The sequence below is a fragment of the Heterocephalus glaber genome, unplaced genomic scaffold, assembly GCF_053883595.1.
Source record: "Heterocephalus glaber isolate CG9 unplaced genomic scaffold, H.glaber_assembly_v1.0 deba00001613, whole genome shotgun sequence".
NCBI lineage: Eukaryota > Metazoa > Chordata > Mammalia > Rodentia > Bathyergidae > Heterocephalus > Heterocephalus glaber.
Window position 1 is genome coordinate 26,278,991 of NW_028258384.1, and position 17,128 is coordinate 26,296,118.

At 34.6% G+C, this 17,128-nt stretch overlaps 1 protein-coding gene across 7 annotated transcripts in view; it reads right to left on the reverse strand.

Annotated features, from left to right (window-relative positions):
• Window positions 1-17,128, reverse strand: part of Pcdh19 (protocadherin 19) — a 139,412-nt gene that overhangs the window by 114,040 nt on the left and 8,244 nt on the right. The window lies entirely within an intron of this gene.

Here is a 17,128-nt window from a genome sequence, read left to right on the forward strand (position 1 = left end):
TGGTCCTCATTTACACGTTCAGTTTCTCGCACCAGAGAAACAATGTGGTATGTACATGTTTGTCCAATTTATTTCACTTAAGAATATGGACAAACAGGAAGGGAGTTGAGGGGAAAGAAGGAAGGGAAAGGGGAAAAAATGAGAAAAGAAGGAAAAAATGGAAACTAAGCTTTGGTAAATAAACGGAGGAAGACGGGTTGAAGGGAGGGTAGGTGAATGGGAAAAAATAAGAATCAAGAAATATCACGTACAGGTACAAATACCCTATGATGAATGTGATCATTATGTATACCTAAAATGTATCAATAAATTTAATTAATTAAAAATGACACACCAGAAAGCACTAGGAAAGAATGAGAAATAAAAAATAGTGCAAAGTAAACCAATTAACCAGTTAGAAAAACATTTCTAAATCATTCCCTTAATATTTTAAATGAGTTAAAATTTTAATTTAAAAAATTCAAAAAACACTGGAAAATGCAGTTTATATAATCTCCAGTTTAGTGCTCACTTCGGCAGCACATATACTAAAATTGGAACGATATAATCTCTAGTTTTAAAAAGTGTCATATCTTAAAAACAGAGAGATCCCACCTAAATAGATTGATAAAATCTTCTATATAATGATTTCAAACAATAAAGTTAAAAATAAACAGAAAAGGAATTAAAAATCATGCAACTACCTTAAAAAGTCTTTGTCATAACTGAAATAAGGAATTTATTTTATATGATACATATAGATGGTTCTTCATTGACATATTATTTCAAATATCAATCATCAAAGCAAATTTCTTAGTAAGCAAAGAAGTACAACTTGCAACTAAAATGAGATGCACATTTTCATGTACATGTAAACTAATAAAATATACATTCTTTTTCCCTCCTTGTATCACAAAAGTAATAGTACTGTATGGCTTATACATTTTCCTGACTCTTCCTTTTACTTAGTTAACAATGTAGAGATTTTTCTGTATATCAATCTATAGATAAATGTTTTTATAAAGTTTTCTACTGCTAACCACACATATTGCTTCCAATTTCCATATTTCAAAAACTGTCAATGAAAAACTAAATAATTTATGTATATTTCTAGATTTTATATATATATGTGGCATGTTTGCATGATGAATTCCCTAAAAGTAAATTAAAGGGTATATTTGTTTGTAACTTGGAGAAAGATTGTCAAATTACCCTCCACTGGGACTTCTACCAATTTATACTTCCACCAAGAATGTATGAGAATCCCTGTTTTCCCACAGTTTTATCATATTGGCAGATACTACACTGCATTCACTCCATCATGATATTAATAGACATATCTTTAAAGATATTGATCAACCCATTGAGATTACTATTTGTTGCAATGGAGTTTTTCTGTATCTGTAATTTCCTTCATAGCTCAATCTTCCTTATATTAGCACAGGTAAAGAACATCTCAGCCACAATTCTGTTCTTGGGTTCTAGGCAACTGCAGCCATGCGGAGTGAAGGGTGGAGAATATTTCAATGCCTTTCGGCCTATCCACAATCAATAAACAAGCTCAGAATCAGGCCTTCACAACATCATATACAGTAACGTGTTTAGTAAGCAGTGCCTTCCTAGACCTAGTATCAAAACCTCACTGACTGACAAGTGTCAATAGAATCAGAATTCAATAAACTAATGTCCTTACTTTTGATTTACCACTTTCTGGAGTTTCATATTCACTTCAGTGGTCATATAAATTTACAGAGTACTGCTTATTTATTTATAGCTGGAGCACTGCTTAACCATATTAACTTTTCCAAATCCTGGCTTAAAGGCAATGAAATATTTTAATTTCCTGGAAATTCTTTTCTAATACAAACAATCTCATCTTTAAAGACATATAAAGGAAAAATATAAATCTTTTCTTAAATTGCTTCATAATCAAATTTTCAACATTCTCAATATTTCTTTATATGAAGACTTTTACAATAAGGAACTTAGAAAAGAGACAAGGAGGAATTCCTCTAAATTTTTAATCCCTTCTGTGCCTGCACATACAGACAAAAAAATGCAATAGACAATTATTTTCATTAAATTCTTCGTGTTAACACATGAGCAAACTTATAAGCTGAATTGAAACTCATTTAGTTAAATGGTGGCCCGTAATAGAAATATAGTGCTGCTGAAGGCTCCATTTATCCAAGGGACAAACTACAGAATAAGGCTTCAGATGTTTTCTGCTACCAGACAAATACTTCATCTACCGTCAGGTTGATGCTATACAGAGTTCTCATCTATTAGCTATAGGGTCGGAGTGTGGCATCTGTGTGTGTGTGTGTGTGTGTGTGTGTGTGTGTGTGTTTGCATGAGAATTTTCTTAATAGCTAAATAGTTCTTACATGTATCTGTGTGGGGCCACTGAATTAAGCATTTTGCACTTAAGTAGTGTAGTATGTGAGAAACTAAAGAAATATTAGAAAGGATGCTAGTGTTTGCATTTAAGCTGATCAAAACTAGGCTACTAAATGGAAAAGCAATGAAATTTGCTTTTCTTAAAGAAGTTAAACTCATTTCACTGCATTGAAAAAAGTACACTTCTTCAAGGTTGACTTTGAAATTTTTAGGATCTTAATGACCATCAACTCACTAATTCTTGCTTTTATGTTCCAAATTGTGGAGGGCTATCATATTCAAGCCATATGTATCTCAGAACCAAGAGGTAGGTGCATCAAATCAAATGATGGACAATATAAAATATCCCCAACACAGAAAAAGTATTTTGCCAAATGTTGCCCTTCAGTAAAGCTTGTATCATTTTTGTAGTATTAAAAATATGTATAGGCTGTAGTTGAATGTTATTATTTCTAAAACTCTCATCCTAAAATAAAACTTGTAAACAAGATGTCTAACAATGACATGATACTCTACATAGAAGACACAAAAAACTCTACCAAAAGACTTCTAGATTTAATAAGCAAATTCAGTAGCATAGCTGGATACAAAGTCAACACTCAAAAATCAATAGTATGCATGTACAAAAATAATACACTCACCAAGCTAGAAATTAGAGAAACAACACATTTCACAATAGCATCAAGAAAAACGGAATCAATCTAACAAAGGAAATAAAAGATCTTTACATTGAAAACTACAGTACTCTGAAAAAGGAGATCAAAGAGGATATCACAAAATGGAAAGATACCCTTTGGTTCTTGTATAGGCAGAACCAATATAATGAAAATTGCCATACTTCCAAAACTGTTATACAGATTTAATTCAATCTTAATCAAAATGCCAATAGGATACCTCACAGAACTAGAGAAAACAATACTAAAATTCCTTTGGAACCAGGAGATCTAGAATAACAAAAGCAATTCTGGACAACACAGGCACGGCAGGGGGCATCACAATCCCTGACTTGAAATTATACTACAAAGCTACTGTGATTTAAAAAAAAAAGAACCCAAAGATCAATGGAACAGAATAGAAGATGAAGAAACAACTTTAAATGCACTCAGCCACCTTATCTTTTACAAAGGGGCCAAACACCTTCACTGGAATAAAGATAGCTTATTTTTAAAATGGTGCTATTAAAATTCTTAACATTTGAAAAAAAATAGTGCTGGAAAAACTGGCTTTCCACATACTGAAGAGTAAAACTAGATACATATCTCCCACCATACACTAAACTAAAATTGAAATGGATCAAAGATCTAAATATTAAAACAGAAACAATCTGCTGAAAGAGAAAATAGGTAAAACTCTTGAAGACATAAGTATAAGCAAAGACTTTATGAAGAAAACCCTGATCACACAGCAAATATTAGAAAGAATCAACAACTGGCATCTCATCATATTAAAAAACTTTTGCACAACAAAAGAAACCATCAACAGAGTGAAGAGACAGCCCACAAAATGGGAAAGAATTTTTACTAGCTATTCCTCAGGCAAAGGACTAATATCTAAAATATAAAAATAACTCAAAAAATTGACCCTCAGAATTAAAGACCCAATCCAAAATGGGCATCTGCAATGAATAGACACTTCTCAGATGAAGAAGTAGAAGTGGCAAATAAATATATTAAAAAATATATACGTCACTGGTCATTCGAGAGATGCAAATTAAAACAACACTGAGCTTTCATCTCACTCCAGAAAAAAAATGGCTATCATCAAGAAATCAGCCAATAATAAATGCTGGTGAGGCTTTGGGGGAAAAGGAACCCTTCTCCACTGTTGGTGGGAGTATAAATTGGTGCAACAAATATGTAAATCAGTATAGAGATTCCTCAAAAAATTAAAACTAAAAGTTCCATTTGAAGTAGCTATTTCCTTTCTTGATATCTTCCTGAAAGAGTTAAAGGCATCAAACCAGAGCGATATATGCACAACCATGTTTATAGCAACACAATTTGTAATAGCTAAATCTTGGAAACAGCCCAAATGTCCATCAGTGGATGAATGGATAAACAAAATGTGGTTTGTATATACAATGTAGTACTACTCAGTCATAAAGAAGGATAAACTTGAGATACAAGAAGGAAGGAGGAAAACTATTTTTCATAATATTATTTCTCATAGTTTAATGGTAAAGCTTGAAGTTAAGAGTTATTTTACAATATGAACCTTTATACCTATTATCACTTAAGAGGGACCTTCAAAAAGAAAGAAGAAAAATCAGAAGAAAACTTCTATGATCAGATTGAGAAATGAAAGTAGGGAACATATTTTGTCTGTTTCTCCTCAGGACAACTTGCATATCCTGCCTACACCATCTCTTTGGCCTTTAATATTTACAGTATGAGGTGTGATAAAAATATACATGGTAATTTTAAATTTTAAATTTTTATTACAGTAAAAGACACATCAGCATTAATATCCCTTAAAATAATCCCTCTCACTTTGAATATATTTATTCCATCATTCTTGCCATTTCCTGAAGCAGTTCTGGAATCCTCTTTTGTGGTGTGATCAAAAGGCGAATGTTGCTACCATGTACCATCCAATGGAAAGGTAGAATTATAAAAATATTACAATGTGTCTTCATCCACTTTGTTCACCAGATCTGGCACCATGCAACTTCTGCCTCTTCCTAAATCAAAATTACCACAAAAACTAAACATTTTGAAAGGATTCAGAACATTGAGATTATCACAACAGCACAACTAAAGACACTCTTACAAAAGAGGATTTGCAGAACTACTTCAGAAAGTGGCAAAAATGATGTGTGTTCTAAGAAAGAGGAAATATTTGAGGGGGATTAGTGACAATATTTTATTGTTATATATATTTAATTTAAACAGTTATTACTTTTCTGATCTCAGAAATAATGCATGTTCAATGTAGAAAATTTGGAAAATTAAAAGTAGATTTAAAAAGTAAAAACTACCTGATTTCCTACAACCTAATGTAACACGCTTTGATAATTTTCCTTCCAGTTATTTTTCTATGTGTATGCATTTTTGTAAACAATCTATATGGGCTATTTTGTTTTCTGAATTTTTCAAATTAACATATATTATGAACACCTTCCTGTGTCATTAAATATTCCTTAAGCTGTTATTTTAATACCTTCATAGTATTCTAGCATATATATATATATATATATTTAGCTATAATATATTTAGCCATTCACATAATGATATTTAGATATTTTCAATTTCCTATTTATATAAACTATACTGAGATTAACACACATGTACCTACATTTCTATGTAGATCTAAAGTATTTCCTTAAGATAAATTCCAGAAGTAGAAATATTACATATTTTAGGGATTTCAATATGTATTGCCAAATTGCCAGCAGAAAGTGAATGTCAATTCCATCAATTATACTCTCTAAAGCAGTGTATCATAATCATGCCCTTGCCTTGCACTATTTTTTAAACTTTGCTCAGTTGATAAATTAAAAATGACATCTTGTGTATCAAAGTGTTGTCTGTGAGTCCCTTGAGGTGAGGTGATAGATTGGTGAGAACACAGTTGTAGACTTTTAAATTCTATTCTATACAATCCTGCATTGCTTGACATTTTAGTAATAACTATGCATAGTTTTTACAATTAAAAATTAATAATGGCATTTTAATACTATTATTTGATGACTATGATTAAAATATTTTCATATCTATTGACCATTTATTTATATATTTATACATTAATAAACATAGATTCTTCATAGAGTTTGAATAACAGTACTTGTCAGGGGCTGTGGGTGAAGGAAATGAGGAGGTACTGGTGAAAGAGTACAAAGTTTCATTTATACAAAATAAGTTCTGGAGATCTATTATGCAGATAGTGACTATAGCTAATAATGCTATTTTTTATTCTTGAAATTTGTGAAAAGTGTAGCTGTCACCATTTTAAAAATGGCAACTATATGTGATGTTGAATACATGCTAATTAGCTTGATTGTGGGTATTCTTTCACAATAGATACATCAAAACATCAAGTTGTATACCTTAAATATATGCAATTCCACTTGCCAAATAACCCCAATAAAACCAAAAAGATAAAATGAATAGACTTTCTTCATCTGCTTTATAAATCTAAAATATTTTCACAGTTTATGGGGGTTTTTTTATTTAGCCTCTGATATTTTGGAACATACAGGCATTAGTAATTATGTAGTCATATCTATTGGCATTTTTCTCTGTATTCATTTGTACTGCTTTTATGCTTCTGAACTTCATGTCAATTTCAAAATTTGATGGATATTTGTTTTCTAATAATTTTATCAAGTTTTCATCTTTAATTATTTAAACTATGTGGAATTTATTTGTCATGTAATGGAAAATAATTTTTTTCTAATTGCAACTAATTACATGGCACCATTTATTAAATAGACCTTGCTTTCCCCCATTGATATAAAGAAAATATATTTAACCTGTCATTTTGTCACCTCAGTGAAAATATAAGATATGGGAGTAGGTACAACTTATACTTTCGCTATATTTCTCAGGTCTGAATTTATGTCAGGTCAATAAATGATGATCTAACAATATCTGATGAATGGATAAATGCATTGGATAAAGGCCAATGTAGACTCTTTTCAAAAAATTACATTGGCTTCACCTGAAGTAGCAGGTGGCTCTCTGAAAGAAATAGACTGCGCTGTTGCAGACAATGCTCCAAATCCTGCTGAATGCAGTCCACCAGCCTCCAACACGCATTGGGTTTAGTAATTCTGAAAGCAAATCCAGTTTAAAAGAAAATCTACCTCATTTTTGTCTCTCGAGTAAAACCTCAAGTGTCTCATATTGATTCTGTAAGGCTCAGTTAGCCTCCTCCTCTGATCTAAAATTAAAAATAACAACAAAAATACATTTTTATTGAATTCTGGCTCTTTGCTGATAATCTATAGCAAACAACAAAATGAGCAAAGCCACGCTGAAATGCCTCTTGTGCCAACTAATATCACCAAGAGAATGACAATCACTGAAATATACTGTAAAGCATGAATTGTAGCAAAAATATGTGACTCTCTTGCAAGGTATTAAAATGAGAAAACATTCAAGTCGAAGCTTCAAGCAATTCCATTAGAAGTTGCATAATTTGGTTAGACTGACTTTATAATGGAATAAAAAGCTGCTTATTTCCATAATGTTAGACTTCAATGTTATAAAAGTTTAGATAATTTATCATGATACACAAAACAGTTCTCAAGAATATCTGACTTAAAAAGAAAATCTCAGGGACTTCTAGGTCTGCAAATTTTTAGGTAGTGTGATAATCAACATAATTTGTATTTAAGTGAATTTGTGTTCTCCTAAAAGGCCTAGTTTGGCAGGCAAAAGGAGTGTATCCCCTATTCATCCCTAGAAGTACAGAACAACAAACAAGGTTAGCATACTCATTGCTGCCTTTATGGCAGAACTCATATTAGACACAGAGACATTTGAATGAAGAAGTTACTGAATTTTGACATAGACATTCATAATGAATATTACAAACAGAATAGGTTGCCCTCATTTAAAAGCTAAAGGGCTATCGCCTATTGTGTCATCTGCCATAGATAAGTTCCTGGCCCTCAATAACACCTACAGAGCAACCATATCACCGCATGGGCTCAAACTTTAAAGCAATCAACTATATGAAACCCTTGAAACCAATGCTGCAAAATTTCACAGAATTACACTCAGAGCTGGAAGAGAAACTGAAAATCCCCTGATCCAACTTCTTCACATATTTTTCCAAGTTTGATGAAGTTTGCTATCTGTTTGGGTTTTTCAAAATTCTCCATATCTTAGATTCTTATTTCCTTAGTAACAATAGGTTTCAATAAACTAAAGCTCCTCTTTTATGAAGTTTTTAATTTTTTCATCTATTTTGTTAGTGCCCTGCTCCAGAATTGCAGATTTCTACAGTGTTATCTTTGGAAATATAATGACTCTGAGTCCTTCACACATTAACGATAGCTGTCCTCAAGGAGTATGTTAGGCTCAAATATTGAGAGCAAAATGTGGCAAAAACCACACACATTTTTTATCCCATTCCCATTTTTTAATATGATACCATGCATAGCCACAAACCTTTGCACTTCCAGATTTTTCTCCATTTTCCATGAGGACACCATTTTCTTCTTCAGGGCACCTGACAATCAGATGTGGAAAGACCATGCTTCCAGATTATTCTAACAATGTCCAGTGTCATGGCTTTCATAGTTTACCAACTTTACATGATTTTGTTCTATCAAATTACCACACAATGTATAGTTTGTACATAAGCAATTTTGCGTTTTCTTCCCATTCCAATCATTTCCTTACTGTATGTTTTACTGCAACAAACACGCCCCTTCTTCCATTTTTAAAGAATTGTCAGTAGAAGCAAAATGAGAAAGAGTGAACTGGACATGTAAGTACACCCATCAAATTAGTAAGCTGACAAGCCACAAAGAGTGTCGATGCTTCATCTCTAACATTTGAGACTTGTTCCTAAAGAGCCATAACCATCATATATTATTTTGAAATTTAAAAATCAGGCAAAATCTCACTATGAAAACACATTTTTAATATAATATTTGAGAAAGTAGAAATGCATCAGTTAGAGAAATGATCAGTACAGCAAAATTATAGGCAATGTCAGGCATATGAGTGTAGTGTACCCATGTTTTCACCATGGCCTCTATACCTGAAACATATAGGTGGAATTTAGTTTTCCAATAAGCCTATCACCTATAACCATATGCATTTCCAGAGCCCTGCCTCCCTCATGTATGTCACATTTCAAATATGAATGTTAGGCTGAAGACATTTTTAGTTATTAAAAAAATTCATAAAGGTTAAGCCAGTCCCTCTGAATGCAGTCTAACGTGGTCTTGCTGTTTCTGCATCTCACTTAGAAATGGTCTTATAGCAAATGACCTACACACAAAGGCAGGTCAAATCAAACTTATGAGAGCCAAGTGAATTACAAAGAAAGAAGTCTTGAAACAAAATTAGCTCCAAAAAAGGAAAAAAGGAGAAACTAAACTTCAGAAATTAATTTCCAATAAATTAAAAATATTCACTATAAGATAATATTTAGCTGCATTTTACACACAGCAATAATTATTTGGCTGCTTTCTACTCAGAACTCTCAATTAAAAATAGTCCCAGGGAGATCTACCCTTGGGCTTCATCAAATCAGAGTGTCCTGGCCTCACATTTGGGAAATTATACCCAGCTGTGATTAGGATTATGAACATTTCCTCCGAGAGACAAAAAGCAGGGTATCAAAGAATGGGGAAAGAGTCTCTGGAGACATAAAATCATATTCATGTAGACATGTGTACAATCAACCCAGCCTGTAAAGGATCTGTCATAAAGGCAGATAAGCAAGTGTGAGAAGCAGATGATGCTTTTCTCCTTCCCCTCCACTACATACACACTCCCCTAAAAGTGCTCTAACTTTTAAACTTCCTGCATGTTTATCCAGGGAATCAATTTTGTTCAGAAGAACAAACTACACAATCTCAGAAGAGGTGCCCTTCATGCTCTGGAAATCATATTTGGAGTGAATATAATCCAAAAATCAAAGCCCGCCAAGGCCAGTACTGGTGGCAGTGACAGAGAGCAGCTTGCCACAGAACAGTGGCCAGATGGAGGCCCAGTGGGAGAAGCTGAAAACTGGCCACCCTGGCACTCTGACTTAATGGAGCATCAGAGGACTGTGCACATGGAGGCAACATTTAAGCATCTGACATTAAGAATCCCTGGTGTTAATCCATGAATGCTAAGCTCAAGGAGAACACATGCTTGACACAGAACTTCTTGCCTACTTCAATCTCAAATGGTCTGCTCAAAAGTCTCCTAACATCTGTCTGTCAATGTGTCTGTCTCACTCTCATTTTTTCTTGCAAAGTAATTTCCTCCACTCTAAAAGGCTGAATTTAAACATTTCTTAAGAGATTCCTTTCATTTTTCCAGAGCAATTCTCATATTCCATCCAAGCCAGGAAACTCTCATTGACTTGGGAGCTTTCAGAACCTGGGACAGCAAAGTGGATCCCATGTTTTTCAGGAATGAGCTCCAGAAGAAAAGACCAAAAGCACTGAAGAAATTCATGCTGGGCTTCTCTTCTTTCGGCCACAGGCTTATAAAGATTGGAGGAAGAGAAACAGGGAGGGAGTAATTGTAAATTTTACTTTTTTAATATATGGAACAAATGTGAAATGTTAACATTTGTTACATCTGCATGACGTGGATCTGTCATTTCTGGATTCTGTATATTTTAACTATTGCATAATTGCAATTGTTTAAATTAAGTGAAATTCAGCTAGTAATTAGCCAGTGAGAATTCAAGGGCCAGATATCAGTAACAGGAATAATGAACTGACCCAACTTTCAAAAGCTTTGTAAATCTTTTCCATGTAATGAAACTTGCTTTAAGCAAAGAAGATATGCAAAAATTCAGATGGACAAAGGAAACTAGTTAACAGTTGCTTATTCACATTATATAAGGACCCTTTCCTTTATGAAAGAATATACTACAGCATTTCTTTAAATATAAAACACTACTACTGTGGTTAATAAGGTCCTAATTGCCAGGAAAACTGCTGCCATCCAAGTGTATCTCCTGGGACAGCCCAGTCAGGTTTTCGGTTCTGTGACAGAATGAATTTGGAAGCTGCACCACAGGAACAACTGTCAAGCAACATATAATCTACTTTGACCACATATGCTGTGTCCCTAGACAAGTTATTTGCCTTTTCTGTTATTCCATTTTCGTGACTGTAGAATGCAAACACTGATCCTTTCTGACAACTCTTCTAGGAATGCTATGAGAAGCTTTGTGATCTTCACCCAAATTTTTAAGCAAAGTGCTAAAAGAGAGTAAATGAGGTTTCTGTGTGTAAGCCCAGGCTCTCTGAACTGGCAGAGAACTCTCTCTGCAGCTGTAATATTTTCCTTGTCATTCCCTAGAGGGAAAACATGTAGGCAAATTTAGTCGACTGAGTATACCTACTGGAAGCTGAGTGACCCTGCTCTGCAGCCCACATGTTAAAACTCTCCTAACTACACAACAACCAAAGAGGAAATGTAACTTGAATAGCATTTCCCTCTTCAAACAACTGATCCTCTGGGACTTTCATTTCAAACCTCTCAATTGTTCAAAGTAAGTGAGGCTCACATTAAAGGGTAGCCAGTCACACCTCAAGAAATCAAGCCTCCTCTCGGTGGGGGAAAATGGCTGCACCAGACCCAACCTCCCACCTCTCACAAACAGGACTCTTGCACAAATGGCTGCATTTATTCACATCTGAGACACTCTCCAGAAAAGCTTAGACTCCCCTAAGGACTGGAAGCTGAGACACAAATGCAGAGGGGTCAGGATCTGAAACTCCAGGCAGACACCTTAGGTCCACTGCAGCACCATAAATGAAAGAGCTCAGCTCTGCCAGGAGATGACTTCATCCTTTTTCAGTCCTCTAATCCCTAATAAGTAATCCTCTGAACTCCTAGCTCCAGTCTCTGGGCACAGTACACAGGAGGCATAGCTGACTAGGACAAGGTTAGGAAGGGATAAGTCTGTAGTTGCTCCCACCTTGTGTGACTGACACAGAAAAACCAGTTAGGACCTCTGGGACTGAAAACAAGAGGTCTTCTGATAAGAGGAATTCCAGTGTTTCTGAGCCCTTTCTGGAAAATGTCCTGCCTCCAGCCCCCTAGAGAGAGAAATCTCAGGATCATTAGCAAGCATTCAGGCTGAGCTCAACTTTATAGTGAAGGTGTATAGGGAGATAGGTGATCTCTAAGGTAACCAGTTAATTGCCAATAAGGAATGATAATAATAAATTAGCAAATACTAATGTAAACTAACTCAGTTCTGCAGCAGTTGCATGGAGACGACGGAGGAACAGTTTATTCTGGAAGACATCTTGCAAGCTGATCTCCACTGAGAAATGCATTGCCTCAGCCAGATATGAAACAGATTGAGAAAGACAATATAGACAATAGGTGGCCCAAGAATGTCTGCTCTTACAAGTGGAGACCTTGATTTTTTGAAGAAAACTGGAGTAAGCATGCTTGGAAAGTTGTGGGCTGCATTGCTCTCTATTACTTCCTCCTGCAGCTTGATAGTTATTTTTGACCTTTAAGGATAAGACTTAACTGATTCCAAGATCTCATCATAATAAGAAAACTAAAATTTCTGAAAAACAAGCTCACTAAAGCACTTATTGATTTGTTTTAATTGAAAGCGATACTTTGTATCATCTCTATGGTATCCAAATGAGCCTCATCATTTCCATTAATTTTCTAGTGCTTTCTCAATCTGCCATCTGATAAGTTTGTTGCTCAACTCAGAGTTTCACTCAAATCCCTGCTAATCCTGAACATTAAAACTTTGTTTTAAGTACTGAAGCATATTGAGCTATTTCATTCTTTCTCTTTTTTCCTTCAAAGTCTAAATGATGTTTTATTTTCATTATTTGAACTAAGGTGGCCATGCATTTAAGACTTTTTATAAGATAATTGGATACATTCAATTCAGCCTGCCATACATGACCTTGTTCTGCAAACTCTCTCACTGCTACACAATCACTACTTATGAAGCTGATGCGTGAGTGACCACAGCAGAACACACACAGACATACACACACACTCACACACCCTTTAGGATGTCTCATATCAAAGATGCTAGAGTTTGCAGGTGAAAGGCAGAAAATATAAAGAGAAAATTCAAATTTCAAGATTCAAGATTGATCCCTATGCAACTATGACTGGAATTCTGGAAGGTCTTGCTTACTATCATTCAATCCCTTAGAGTTGTCACCTCAGAAATATTCGACGTCAGAAAACTAAACATTTTTTAATGTCTCACAAAAGAGAATGAGTATTTGTACCATTTCACCCCTCCTGAGGGCAGGAAGAGACCAGACCCAAGGTTCCATTCCCAGTAGAAGAAATGAATTGTATTTGCTTTCTCTAGCAATGACTAGGATTGCCTGATGCCATAAAGGCTCACTTCCATTTCATAAGATTAGAAGAAAATTTTTATACCACACTACAGACCTCTCAAAACAAATTGAAATGTTTCTAGAAATGTCTTAGCAAACCAGTAAACCTACTATTCTCTACATTCTCTTCCTTTTTTAACCACCTTTCCTTTCTTCACTTGTTCTCCCCCATACACACACACACACACACAAGCATATTCTCATTTACATATACATACTAAGCCTATAAACTAAGTAAACCAGGATTCCAGTGAATGCAAATTTCACCTTGTAATTTAAAACATTTAAAGATACCTGGCATCACTAATTCTACAAATCCTCTGTAAATAAGAATATATCCTCCATTTTGCCTCCTCAAATTTGTGCACGAAACAGCAAGATCCACATAAAGGACTTACCAACAACACTAGATGACAGATAAATACTGATATACAATTCTATGCAGTATTATCTCTACAATATGAGAAAGTAAATTCCAATTATCTAGACTAGTACACCATTCTCTTTACCTTACCTACCAAACTACATTCAAAATCACATTCCCTTTAGTTTCTAGAGCTAAGAATGTTCAAATGTGGCTAGGTTTGTACGCTGATACAAAAGTCACGTTTAGGGCTCTAATCTCTGGACTAGAGCCTCAGCTTCAGAAAAAAAGCAAAGCAACAAAAACAAAAAGTTACCCTCAATTTAGTACCACCAAAACTTGAGAATTTAACAGTAAATTTACATATAAATATTGGCGGGGCTGTCATGGAAGGGTAAGGGAATCCTAAGAAGCCAGGAAAGTAACCAGTCATTAGGAACTCTCTTATATTGTTTGACAGTGAAATGATGTAGGTGATCTTAGCTTCCCAACTAGAATGTGAACTCTTTGAGGACAAAAATTACATCTTATACTCATTTGGAATTCTCATGGTACCTGCTATACAGCTGAGTACAGTTGAGACTATAAAAATGCTTAATTATTTGATCTAATGTCATGGTGATAAACTTAAGTGGAAGAAAAGGGAAGCAGCATATAGTAAGCAAGCTTAGTAGTTGTAATTCCATTCATCCAAGATGCCATTTTGAGTAAGGCCTATAATTGACTCTGCAGGTAATGAAGGGAGTGGGTTTGTGACAAAAGGTAGCCCAGCAGAAGAATCTAATGTGTTGTGACCTTTGGTCCCAATCTGAAGGGTAAGAATTTAACATAGCTAAAGAAATAAATGTTATCCTGAATTGAAATTACCTGTTTACTTGTCTGTTTCCTCATAAGCTCTCTGGGGTCAAATATCAAATGCTTTATTTTTGTATCTCTGGCAAGAAGCAAGTATAATGTCTGGCACATTCTAAATGTGCAATTAATGTTAGTGGGTTGAATTTATGAACAAATGAAAAAATAGTTTTTTGAAATAATATAAAGGAAATATGTAAATAATATAATACAATTTAATAGAGAAATTTCTATAGAATTGCATACTTATCACATCATCACACATCATTCAGTGATATGATTGCTTAATAAATGTGTTTTCTTAGGTGAATTAATTAATTAATACAAAAAATATGAAAAAGTGGTAGGAAGTATATCAGGATATTATTATCCTAGGAATCCCACAATACCCTGTTAATATTTAAGATGCCCTATTGCAAATCATCTACTTATGTTTTTGTCTCCCCATTAGAATGTGCATTCATTGTCTGTTTCATCACTATAACTCTGTAGCCTAGAACAGTGCCTTCCAAAAGTGTACACTTCACACATGTCAGTTGAATGAATAATTGCCGCTCTTCTATAGATTTCACTGGACCTACAAATCATATTCAGTCCACATTCAGAGACTTCAAATATAGGGGGATAAAAGGAAAACAGACCTTTTCCCCCATGCAGATAAAGGTTTGTAAGAGATAAAGGTTAAATGTTCTGGTTTGTGCTCAGCGCTGAGTAGTTCTTTCCCTTTTCTAAATGGGTTTCACATTGGTTGAACTCTCCAAGACTGAATATTGAAGATACATGCTTAATCTCACATTGTCTAGTACATGCTGTCTTAGACCTGCTGACCCCTACATACCAGATCTATGTGATTTTGTTACACAAGGAGAGCATTTGGCTTTGTGAGTCAAGAAGAACATCCGAACTGAGACTTTAGCTTTTCTAAATAATCGAAGCAATACTTTGTTCATTCTGCCATTAGGAAAATCTCAGAAAGAATATCAAGAACTTAGGTAAATCATACAATCATAGTCATATGTCTACTGCCCTTCCATGTATTTCATAGACACTGGGGCTCACATTTTCCTAGTGTCTTGCACTGATTGCATAAATGATCGCTACGTCCTCCAATTCAGTACTTTTGTCTATCTCCCCAAGCAGCAGCTCTATCAAAAATTAAACCCACAACCTTCATATCTTTCATCTCCCCTGCTTAATGGCCAGAATGAATAGTCTGGCCACTCCATTTGTAAGTCTTATCTATATAGAACCAGCCTAAATTTATCTTTGGTTATATTATAGGTGCCTAGGGAGACATATTCAGGTGTGCAGGCCATTGCTAATAGTGATTCCTCAATTGTCTAGTAAAATGATCTACCACTTAGGGGCACCTATGCATAAGACCTTTTACATTACACAAGGGCGTATTCTTTGGAACAGTACTGCATGGCATTGTACCCATATTGTAGATGAGAAAATAGACTACAAAAAATTCTGTAGCAAAAGGTGATTCTACTACAGACTGCTACATTTTTGTCTCCATTGGTAAATTATTGGTAGTCCACAAATGATCCTCCAAGTAATCTATGGTCTAAGTTCTAGCAGCATTGAGGGATATTAATTACATTTGAACCTAACTGGCACAATACTACACTTTCAGTACAACATTATTTATATAGAGCTATATTGTTGCTTTTGTTACCAGCAGTATATTATCAATATTCAGTAAATACTGCTTTTTTGTCCCATTAGTTCTGGTGGAAATTATACTTTAGGAACTAGGAAATTAATATAAAAATATGAGGCCATTTTCTGTATGTGATAACCTGAGTATATCAGGGTGAATTATTTCTGAGGCAGGAATATATCACTGAACTAGCACTCACTGAGAAATACAGAACCCTGTGATATATTCTTCCCTCTCTTGATGACTTGCTCTGTGAGTTTCACCAAGTCACTTAGCATCTCTGGACCTCTGTTTCATAATCCACTGAAAGGCAATCTATCAAGATATCTGATTAGGAGTATCAAGAAAATAGTTATGAAGCTGTTTCTCCAGCCTTCCAATATCCCTTTAATTTGTGGCATGGAAGAGAGTATACACTCTCAGTGCATCAAATTTCCAACCAAAAAGAGACTTAAGTAAGTCATACAAATGAAATCAATTTAAAAACTGTTATTTGTAGCCTTCCACCCAGCCACCATCATCTGCTTATCACCCTACCACCCTGAAATATTTCAATAACCATCAAACTTCTGACCACATTGTTTTTCTAAAACGCTGCCATTTGAAAACATTCAATCACAGTAAGGAGAAACTCAAATACATAACTAATTCCTAAAATGTTCATATTAGTGACAGAACAGCTTCAACCTCCTCAAATCTCAAACATTATTACCAGAACTGCTAAAAAAATGGCAAAGTGACTTTTAAAATATTGCTTGCCTCCTGTTAACCAGTTCATCCATATTCTTGTCAAGATGCTAGCAAATGGAAAAATGGTGTGAGAGGGGTAAAAAGCAAAGATGAG